Raw genomic sequence first — 9,874 nt, 5'->3', positions numbered from 1 at the left:
TTCAGGGTTATAGTGAAAAACACCCATCTTAACCCTGTGGCACAGTCAAGGGGTCAATTCAACAATTACTCTGGGGCAGGTCCTGAATCCTGATGATATTGATTTGAGGTACTCAAGAAGAAACTTATAAATATGAGCAGGCTAGAGAGGGCCTCCCTGAACATGAGTGAATATGTCCACTATTCCAACCCACCCAGTAAAAAAAAAATAATAATAAAGGAAAGAAAGAAGGAAGGAAGGAAGGAAGCATAGATAGAAGGAAAGAGGAAGGGAGGGAGGAAGGAAGACAAACTTGGATACAAGAGAAAAAACAAAAAAACTGAAACAGACGTTTAGAATCTGAACCAATTGGAAATCCAGACTTTACTAAAACAGCTTATATTTTGGAAAGACAAAAGGTGAAAACTGGCTTTTGCTCTTCTACCTAAGTGCTGAACTAACTTTAGCATCTGTTGAAATGAATGATTTGACCAGTCTTCATGGACTTACTCAATACTGGGGCCCGAATTAGAGTTATACCTGGGGATCACACTAAATTTAAAAAAAGTTTCCTCTATAAACTTAGAGCTGAGTTACTGAACATAAAATAGAGGACACTTATTTCTCACCTTAATCATTTATTGCCTTGCATAAACTACCATGGTTATAGCACCCATTGCATTAAAATACACCATTGTGGGGCGCCTGGGTGGCTCAGAGGGTTAAAGCCTCTGCCTTAGGCTCAGGTCATGATCTCAGGGTCCTGGGATCAAGTCCCACATCGGGCTCTCTGCTTAGCCAGGAGCCTGCTTCCTCCTCTCTCTCTGCCTGCCTCTCTGCCTACTTGTGATTTCTGCCTGTCAAATAAATAAATATAATCTTAAAAATAAATAAATAAATAAATGATACGCCATCGTGGGCATGCACATTATAACCCAATGAGTAATGAATTAAAATTAGCCGTTGGTGCTTACAAATTGGCTTGAAAGAGTTGGATCCAATTGGCATTACCCTTTAGTTAAAATAATTAATATGACTTAATGTAAACTACAACAGGATTGAGACAGGTTATACAAATCTATTTAGAGAATAAGTTATAAGGTTATACAAAATAAGGTTATACAAAACCTATTAGAGAATAATCCCATTAAATGAGTTCTCTACTTAACAGCCAAATTTGGCCTGCTCTTGAGCTTAGAAAGAATAAAAGTTGCCTCAGAGCAGATTAAAACACAAATGAAAACACTAACTATGGCTTAAAATGTAAAATGACTTTAAAAATAAAAAAAATTAATTTTTTTAAATTTGATAGACAGAGATCACAAGTAGGCAGAGAGGCAGGCAGAGAGAGAGAGGGAAGCAGGCTCCCCGCTGAGCAGAAAGCCCTATGCGGGGCCAATCCCGGGACCCTGAGATCATGACCTGAGCTGAAGGCAGGGGCTTAACTCACTGAGCCACCCAGGGGCCCCAAAAAATAAAATTTAAAATTATTGTTGTCCCCCTCACTAAAGTCCTCACACACAATAACATGTACAGTTAGGTGACATTAATTATTTTCACAACATTGTACAACCATCACCACCATGTATTTCTAAAACTTTTTGTCATCTCAAACAGAAACTGTAACCATTAAGCAATAACTCCCATTCCCTGCTCTCCCTAACCCCTAGAAATATCTAATCCACTTTCTTTCTCTATGAATTTGGCTAATTTAGATGTTTCAGATAAATGGAATTGTACAGTATTTGTCCTTTTGTGTCTGGCTTACTTCACTTAGCACAGTGTTCTCAAGGTTCATCTATGTTGTATCGTGTATTGGTACTTCATTTTTTTATGGCTGAATAAATTCCCTTATATAGATATTCCACATATGTATCCATTCACCTGCTGATGGATACTTGGGTTGTTTCCAGCTTTTGGAACCCTCATATACTACTATGCATGTATACACACATATCTGTCTATCCCTGGGGAAAAAAAAATCTGTTTGTATGGATGCTTCCAATTTCAATTCAACATCACAGCGTTCATTCTAAACTCTTTCCCACACCTAAAATCCCTTTTCTTATAGTTAGAAACCTGGCCCCCATTACCCATATTTGCTTATTTGTTTAGTCTTAGAATGCACATTAAGTAGTTTCAGAATTGCTAATGCATACAACCGTGATAAGCAAACCCACTCACTGGAGTTTATTATTTTTGTAGATCTTTTTGTCTTTGGCCTGAGAGTTACTCAAGTTAGTTCCATTTTCCCCACCTTCAGTGTGGTTATGTTATTCATTTGAAATAGAATTAATTTGTTCATATTTAATTTGGGGATTCCCTCCATCTTTGCTGTTCTGAACACATCTTAGGGTATCTCCTATGATTCTCACTCCTAATACCACACTGTTGGGTAATACCTTTCCCTTGTGTGTGAGTGGGAGTGTGAACAGCCTCTATCCAACAGAATATGGCAAAGGTTATGTGATATCACTCTTGTTTTTATGTTAAATTGTATGGCGAATGTGAAGAGATTTTGCAAAAGTAATGAAGGTTCCTTAATCAGTTGACCTTGAGTTAATGGAAAGGTAAATTATCTTAAGAGGGTCCAACTTAATTCAGTAAATCTTTAAAAGAAGGCCTCAGTCTTCCCTAAAGTCAGAGGCTCTGAGAAGCAAAGATTTTCTCTTTATTGCTGGCTTTGAAGAAACAAACTGCCCTGAATTCTATATCCACAAAGAAACCATTTCTGCCAACTATCAGAAAGAGCTTGGAGGTTAACCCTTTCTTTATCAAGCCTACCAATGAGACTGCAGCCCAGCTGACACCTTGATCTCAGCTTTCTAAGAGACTGACAGAGAATCTAGCTAGCCGTGCCCTGATTCCTGACCCACAGAAATTATGAGATAATAAATGGGTCTGTGGTTATTTGTTACATAACAATAAAAAACTATATTCGTTAATTTTATCCTTTTTTAAAATATGTGAAATGCTAACATTTCTGAGTCTAAACTACACAAAATATTTCCCTCAAGGAAGTGTAACTCCCTCAATCAATTTTATTCCCTCCCCTCTCCATATGCTCTTCTTCTGGATTTGAACTCAAGGCATCAGAATGATGTCTAGCTGTAATGTAATATAATGTAATATAATTTGGCTGATGTGCCAAGGCCAGCACTAAATAGGTGCTGCGAGAATTAGGTTCTATCCATCAACACGCAGAAGCAGCAATGAAAATTAGGTAAAAAAAAAAAAAAAAAAAAAAAAAGCTGGATAAAAAAAAAAACAAGCTGGATGATTCTTGAGAGAAGCAAGAAAGTCATAAATGAATATTCATTTAAAGATTTTAGGATAAAACTTAAATGTCTTTAGTATGTATCATTTTTCACGATTTCCCACTAAAACCATTTTTCATAATTTCCCACTATCTAACCCTTCCAATTAATCAACCAATTGCATTTGATAAAAGGTATCAACTATGAAAATAAATAATATAAAATTCTTTTGATATAATTGTTCAGCTTTTAGCCAACTGAACTTGCCAAGTGGAGAAATAAATACTTTTATTGTAAAAGCCACTTCTACCTGGGATTTATATAACTGCCAGCTAAAAGTATCTTAATTGAAAAATCCCAAATTCTTACTCTACTACCAACCCTCCCACTGAGGTATACACATGTCTAAGTGCCTACTTGATATCACCTCTTTAACATTCAACAAGTACCTCCAACTTAACATGACCCCACCCTACCCTAGATACCTGCTACATATCATCATTTACTATTTTAGTAAAGGAGACTATCATTCATATAAATGATCAGGACAAAAATTGAAGCATTATATTTAGTATTGGTCTTTCCTTCATATTCACATCCAAGCGTCAGCCACTCTTGTTACTTCTACACTCAAATTGTATCATTTTGACCATTTCTTTTTTTAAAAGATTTTATTTGTTTATTTGACAGAGATCACAAGTAGGCAGAGAGGCCGGCAGAGAGAGTGAGAGGAGGAAGCAGGCTCTCTGCTGAGCAGAGAATCCGATGCGGGACTTGACCCCAGGACCCTGAGATCATGACCTGAGCCAAAGGCAGAGGCTTTAACCCACTGAGCCACCCAGGCGCCCCATTTTGACCATTTCTTATTGCCTGTAACATTTACTACCCTAATTCGAAGCCCTCTATCTTAACAAGGTCAGTGGTTTCTAAACAGATTAGATACCAGCAAGCCGGTTACTGATATTTAGAGACCTGGGTCAGTAGTACAAATGGAGGACCCCATCCAGCTCCCTTCTCTTAATCATCTCCACGTTTGTCCACAACAAAAAGGGCCTCATGTCCACATGTGGACACCCCAACTTGTATGTCTAAGCTGTCTAGTCTCACAATGTAGCTACCACTTGACCATATTGTGCACAGAGGCAGCATGTTTGCCTTTTGGAGGACAGATGAAGGGAGAGAGCTTAAGAGACCGAAGAGGCGCAGGCTCTGGAAGCAGGCTTGAGGGTACGTTAAGTGGAAAATTCTCAGGTACTTAGAGCACGGTCTAAAGGAGGTTGTAGGCTCTGGACATGTAGGTATATTTGCATATCAATTTCTTACCAGGAAGAAAAGGGGCTTGACCAAAGGAGGGCCAAGTGAACTTTTATATTATCGATAATTATTAGAATGTTAAATATATTTATTATTTTTTATCATCTGGATACCAAAATTATGACTGAATCTTTTAAAATCTTATTTAAATTCAATTAATTAACTTCTAGTATGTTATTAGTTTCAGATGTAGAGTTTAATGATTCATCAGTTACATGTAACACCCAATGCTCATTACACCATGTGCCAGACTTTTTTTTTTTTTTTAACAATTTCTTAAAAAGATTTTGTTTATTTGAGAGAGAGAGAAAGTGAGTGAGCACAAGCAGGGGGAGATGCACAATATGCCATCCCACCATCCACCTCCCCTCCACCAACCCTCAGTTTGTTTCCTGATTAAGAGTCTCTTATGGTTTGTCTCCCTCTCTGATTTTGTCTATTCTTATTTTCCTCTTCCTTCCCTTACAATCCTCTGCTTTAAATTACACATGTGAGTGAAACCATATGATAATTGTCTCTCTCTGATTGATTTATTTTGCTTAGCATGATACCCTCCAATTCCATCCATGTTGTTGCAAATGGTAAGATTTCATCCTTTTGATGGCTGAGTAATATTCCATTGTGTATATACCTATACATCACATCTTCTTTAAATGAATGGACAAATAACTGAATCTTTAAAAAGCTTTTTGACACTTATAGAGTGTTTAGGTCACAGGGAAAAATTAAAATTTCATTTTTGTTGCCAAGAAGTTAAACAAGGTAACTAGTAATATTTTTAAGGATAGGCAATTATTACATTAAGATAAAATTCAGTGATGAAAGTGGAATGGAAATGATTTCAAGAAAAGGGCCCAGTGCACGATTACTAAATTTTAAAAAAGCTTATGTATGTTTAGTGATGCTATAGAAAATAAGCTAGAATGATATTTTGCATCATTTAAACTCATGAAGAATATCTTGTAGATGTCCATTTAAAAATGTGACTTTGTCTCAGCTTAGGTCTTGATTTTAGGTTCATGAGTTCAAGTCCTGCTTTGCGCTCCATGCTGGGCATGGAGCCTAGTTAAGAAAAAAAAAAAAGTAATTTTTTTTCAAATTGTTTCAAGAGGAATGTAGCAAAACCTTTGAAAGACCACTGCTCTCATAAAGGAAGATCAGGTTTAGTAAATGTTGTATCAAGTATACTAGTACAGACATGTGATCCTAAAGAGAAGTTTGACTTCAATCTCACTTATAGAAGTTTGACTTCTATCTCATACAATCTCATACTTATAAATTGTCACACTTCTGAGTCCCCCAACTGTAAACTGGATAGGAGTATTTATTTGTAGTATTGTGAAGAACAAATGAAATGACATATACCAAGGAAATTACACAGTTCTTGGATCGTGTAAGTTACCCATTAAATGTAAATTTTCTTTCCCAGAAATTAACCATTGGTTTTTAATTTATCTGGATTTGACATTCATGAATTACGGTGTTAGGAAGTTCTTTACTAGCACTAATAGTAGGGTATGGACTCTTTCCAAATACCTCAGGAAGCGGTGCTAAGCAAGGCCTGGTAAACTTGTACTTTATCCTTCCCTAGGCTGTTATAAAAAAAAATTCTAGTGTAAAGAATATGGGTGACCAATCAAAATAACTAAGACAAGAAATAATTCTTGGTTTTTTTCATTCGCAATTTTATTTATTTCTAAATATTTTATTTTAGAGAGAGAGCAAGCACACAAGTGGGGAGAGGGGCTGAGGGAAAGGGAGAGAATCCTCAAGCAGACTCTGCACTGAGCACAGAGCCTCATGTGGGGCTCGATCCCATGACCTTGAGATCATGATCTTAGCCAAAACCAAGAGTCAGACTCAACTGACTGAGCCACCCATGTGTCCCTTCAATTTTATTTTATTCTCAATTCAGAATAACTGCCTTCAGGGGCACCTGGGTGGCTCAGTGGGTTAAGCCTCTGCCTTTGGCTCAGGTCATGATCCCAGGGTCCTGGGATCGAGCCCTGCATCAGGCTCTCTGCTCAGCGGGGAGCCTGCTTCCCCCCGCCCCGCCTGCCTCTCTGCCTAATTGTGATCTCTGTCAAATAAATAAATAAAATCTAAAAAAAAAAAAAAAAAAAAAAAGAATAACTGCCTTCAAATAAGAAGAAACTTTAAAAAAAAAACCAAACATATTAAAGAGGGGCACCTAGCTGGCCCAGTCAGTAGAGCATGTGATGCTTGGGGTCGTGAGTTCAAGCCCCACATTGGGCTTAGTTTGAAAAAAACTTTTCTTAAAAATTAAAATGTTGAAAAAAACACCTATCAGGGATGCCTGGGTGGCTCAGTGGTTTAAGCCACTGCCTTTGACTCAGGTCCTGGGATTGAGGCCTGCACTGGGCTCTCTGTTCAGCGGGAAGCCTGCTTCCTCCTCTGTCTCTCTGCCTGCCTCTCTGCCTACTTGTGATCTCTCTCTCTGTCAAATAAATAAAATCTTTAAACACACACACACACACACACACACACACACACACACACATCAAAGATACAGAACAGATTGGTGGTTGCCAGACATGGGGTAGGAGTGTAGGTAAAATGGGTGAGGTGCATCTAAAGGTACAAGCTTCCTATAAAATAAATGGATCATGGGGATGTAATGTACAGCATAGTGACTAAAGTTAATAAAACTATATTGTATATTTGAAAGTTGCTAAGAGTTCAAAGTTCCCGTCAAAAGAAAAAACTTTTTTATAACTATGTATAGTTATTGTGGTGACCATTTCACAATATATACAAGTACTGAATCATTATGTTGTACAACTGGAAAAACATATTATATTTCAGTTATATCGCAATTAAAAAAATAGATGACTAATATACCTAATAGTTTATTTAAAAAAATACACATACCGTGATTCTCACACTTGTTAGGATATTGAGAACTGTTTGTTTGTTTGAAAGAGAGAGCACAAGCAGGAGTAGGGACTGAGGGAGAGGGAGAAGGAGTCTCCCTGCTGAGCAAGGACCCCTCCCCTCAATGTGGGACTCAATCCCAGAATCCCAGGATTGTGACCTGAGCCAAAGGCAGAGACTTAACCGACTGAGCCACCCAGGCACACCAGGATATTGAGAACTGTTAAGTGATGGGAGCAATTAGTGGTTCATCGTGAAATATTTTTATTAGATAATACAAAGTTAAAAAACATATAAATCTATATTATCAAAATTACAGCAAAATATGTAAAAACATGAGTTCATCCATATAACCACATATTAAACTAGACAAGAGCTATTTCAGAATTTATGTTTAACAAAGAATTGTTTAACAAAGAATTTGCTTTATTAAGGTATTTTGTTACTAAATATGCACCATTTTTTGTCATGTAGTAAGATTCCTTTATAAGGAATTAGTAACATTGATAAATGTTTCTGAGAAGAAAAAGAAACTTGGAAAATTATATGAGTTAATTTATTTTCCAGCAAATTGAAAAAGTGTCATATACTAATCATTTCCCTGTCATCATTTCAGCTTCAAACGTGCCCTTCTCTATTCTGTGACACTGGAGGTGGACCTCTGACAAAGCCATTTCCCAGTCTCCCTTGCTTACTGCTATAGTTTGCCAATGGAGAAATTAAAAGGAGACTGAAAAGCGGAAAGAGAGAAGGAACTCACTTCTTATTTTCCGATTCTTTCAGTATCTCTAGCAGCAGAAGAGGGCTGTAGCTTGCCTGCAAATTCTTTTTGCAGTTAAGAGCCAGGCTGAATCTCCTCTTCAGAGCTCTTAGGATCTGGTAAATCCATCCCTTCCCCTCATTCCTCAAGCTCTATGGTGTTAGTGGTTTCTTGATGTTACAAATCTATCCCCTTTTTGGTCTTTCAGTCATTCAACATTGTATAATAAATTTCCTGCAATTAAATATTCTGTTTGAAACTGTCAGTGTAGTTCTGCTTTTTTTTTTTTTAATACTATCTTGATGGACATCGTCCTGCCACAATTTGTTTTAGCAATGCAACCACTAACTTGGTTGCCATACTTTGAGTACTACTGTCGTGCTCTACTGGAGATGACTATAGTCAAACCAGTGTTGGACTTGGTGGTATGAGATAGGAAAAATAAATAAAAGACAAAAAATCTTCCTATCATCAATTACAACATGTGAAGAGGTAGTTATACACATTCCAAGTTTCTCTGAAGGTATACTGTGCCAGTCAAGAAAGGAGTGTCTTGGGGGCGCCTGGGTGGCTCAGTGGGTTAAAGCCTCTGCCTTTGGCTCAGGTCATGATCCCAGGGTCCTGGGATTAAGCCCTACATCCGGCTCTCTGCTCTATGGGGATCCTGCTTCCTCCTCTCTGTCTGCCTCTCTCTGCCTACTTTTCATCTCTGTCTGTCAAATAAATGAATAAATAATCTTAAAAAAAAAGAAAGGAATGTCTTACATTTCTGGCACATTTAGTATGAAATATCCAAGATGATCTCTAGTACTAGCTTCAGCAGCACATATACGAGATGATCTGTAACCTGCACTGATAATCAAATCCAGGAAAGAGCTGTTCCATGTACTGGTCAAGTAGCAAACCAGAATTATCATCCGAAGAACACTTACCTAGTACATTTCCCCATTAAAGTAACCCAAATATTAAATGTCTTTATAGAGTCTTTAAAAAAAAAAAGTGTTTGCCTCATTTTGTAAGTAACAATGACCATTTTCACAGAATAAATAGCAAATCACTCCAACCCTATTAGCCAGACTCCTTTTGTTCAAAACTCTCTAGCTTTAGCTATTAGAGGTGTGTGTGTGTGTGTGTGTTTAGAGGGAGATTGGAGGGATTATTCTCCAAAGATTGGTTGTCATTCAAGAACTTCCTCCTTGTTTCCACATACCCCTACTTACCAAGATCTTGACTTCAGTACACCTTCCAGTTCTTCCAGGGTCTGGGGATTGGGATGAATATTGCTTTGTTCAGAATTTTAACCACCAAATACTTTCTCCTTGATCAAATTTTAGTTAGACTCCTCTAGACCCTCTTCTCAATTGTGAGGCTTCAACCTTTGGGTTTCAATGTTTGTCTTTCCATTACCCAGTTTTAGCAAGAATTCTGTCAACTCAGTTTAGCCAGAGCCCTTAATACCTGACTACTTTTAATATCTAATTAAATTCCTCATCCACCCAGGCAATATCTGATCACCCTGGACTGCCCTCAGCAAGAATTCTGTTTGTCAGTCTAGCAAGAATTTTCCCCTACCCTTGATGTCTCCTCTTAATTTTCCATCCAGACTGCCCCAACCCCCATAAACTTGTTCCTTGCACATTTTAAACCCTACTTGTTCTCGCTGTATTGG

At 37.6% G+C, this 9,874-nt stretch overlaps 1 long non-coding RNA gene across 1 annotated transcript; it reads left to right on the top strand.

Moving 5' to 3' along the window:
• The first annotated feature begins 318 nt into the window (after positions 1 to 318).
• Positions 319 to 8,470, top strand: LOC309852439. The gene is made up of 2 exons (XR_014305212.1): positions 319 to 398; positions 8,062 to 8,470. It is a non-coding gene; the product is annotated as an uncharacterized lncRNA (long non-coding RNA).
• Positions 8,471 to 9,874: the final 1,404 nt, after the last annotated feature.

This window comes from Mustela nivalis (genome assembly GCF_964662115.1).
Source record: "Mustela nivalis genome assembly, chromosome: 18".
NCBI lineage: Eukaryota > Metazoa > Chordata > Mammalia > Carnivora > Mustelidae > Mustela > Mustela nivalis.
This window is presented reverse-complemented; position numbering and strand designations above follow the sequence as displayed.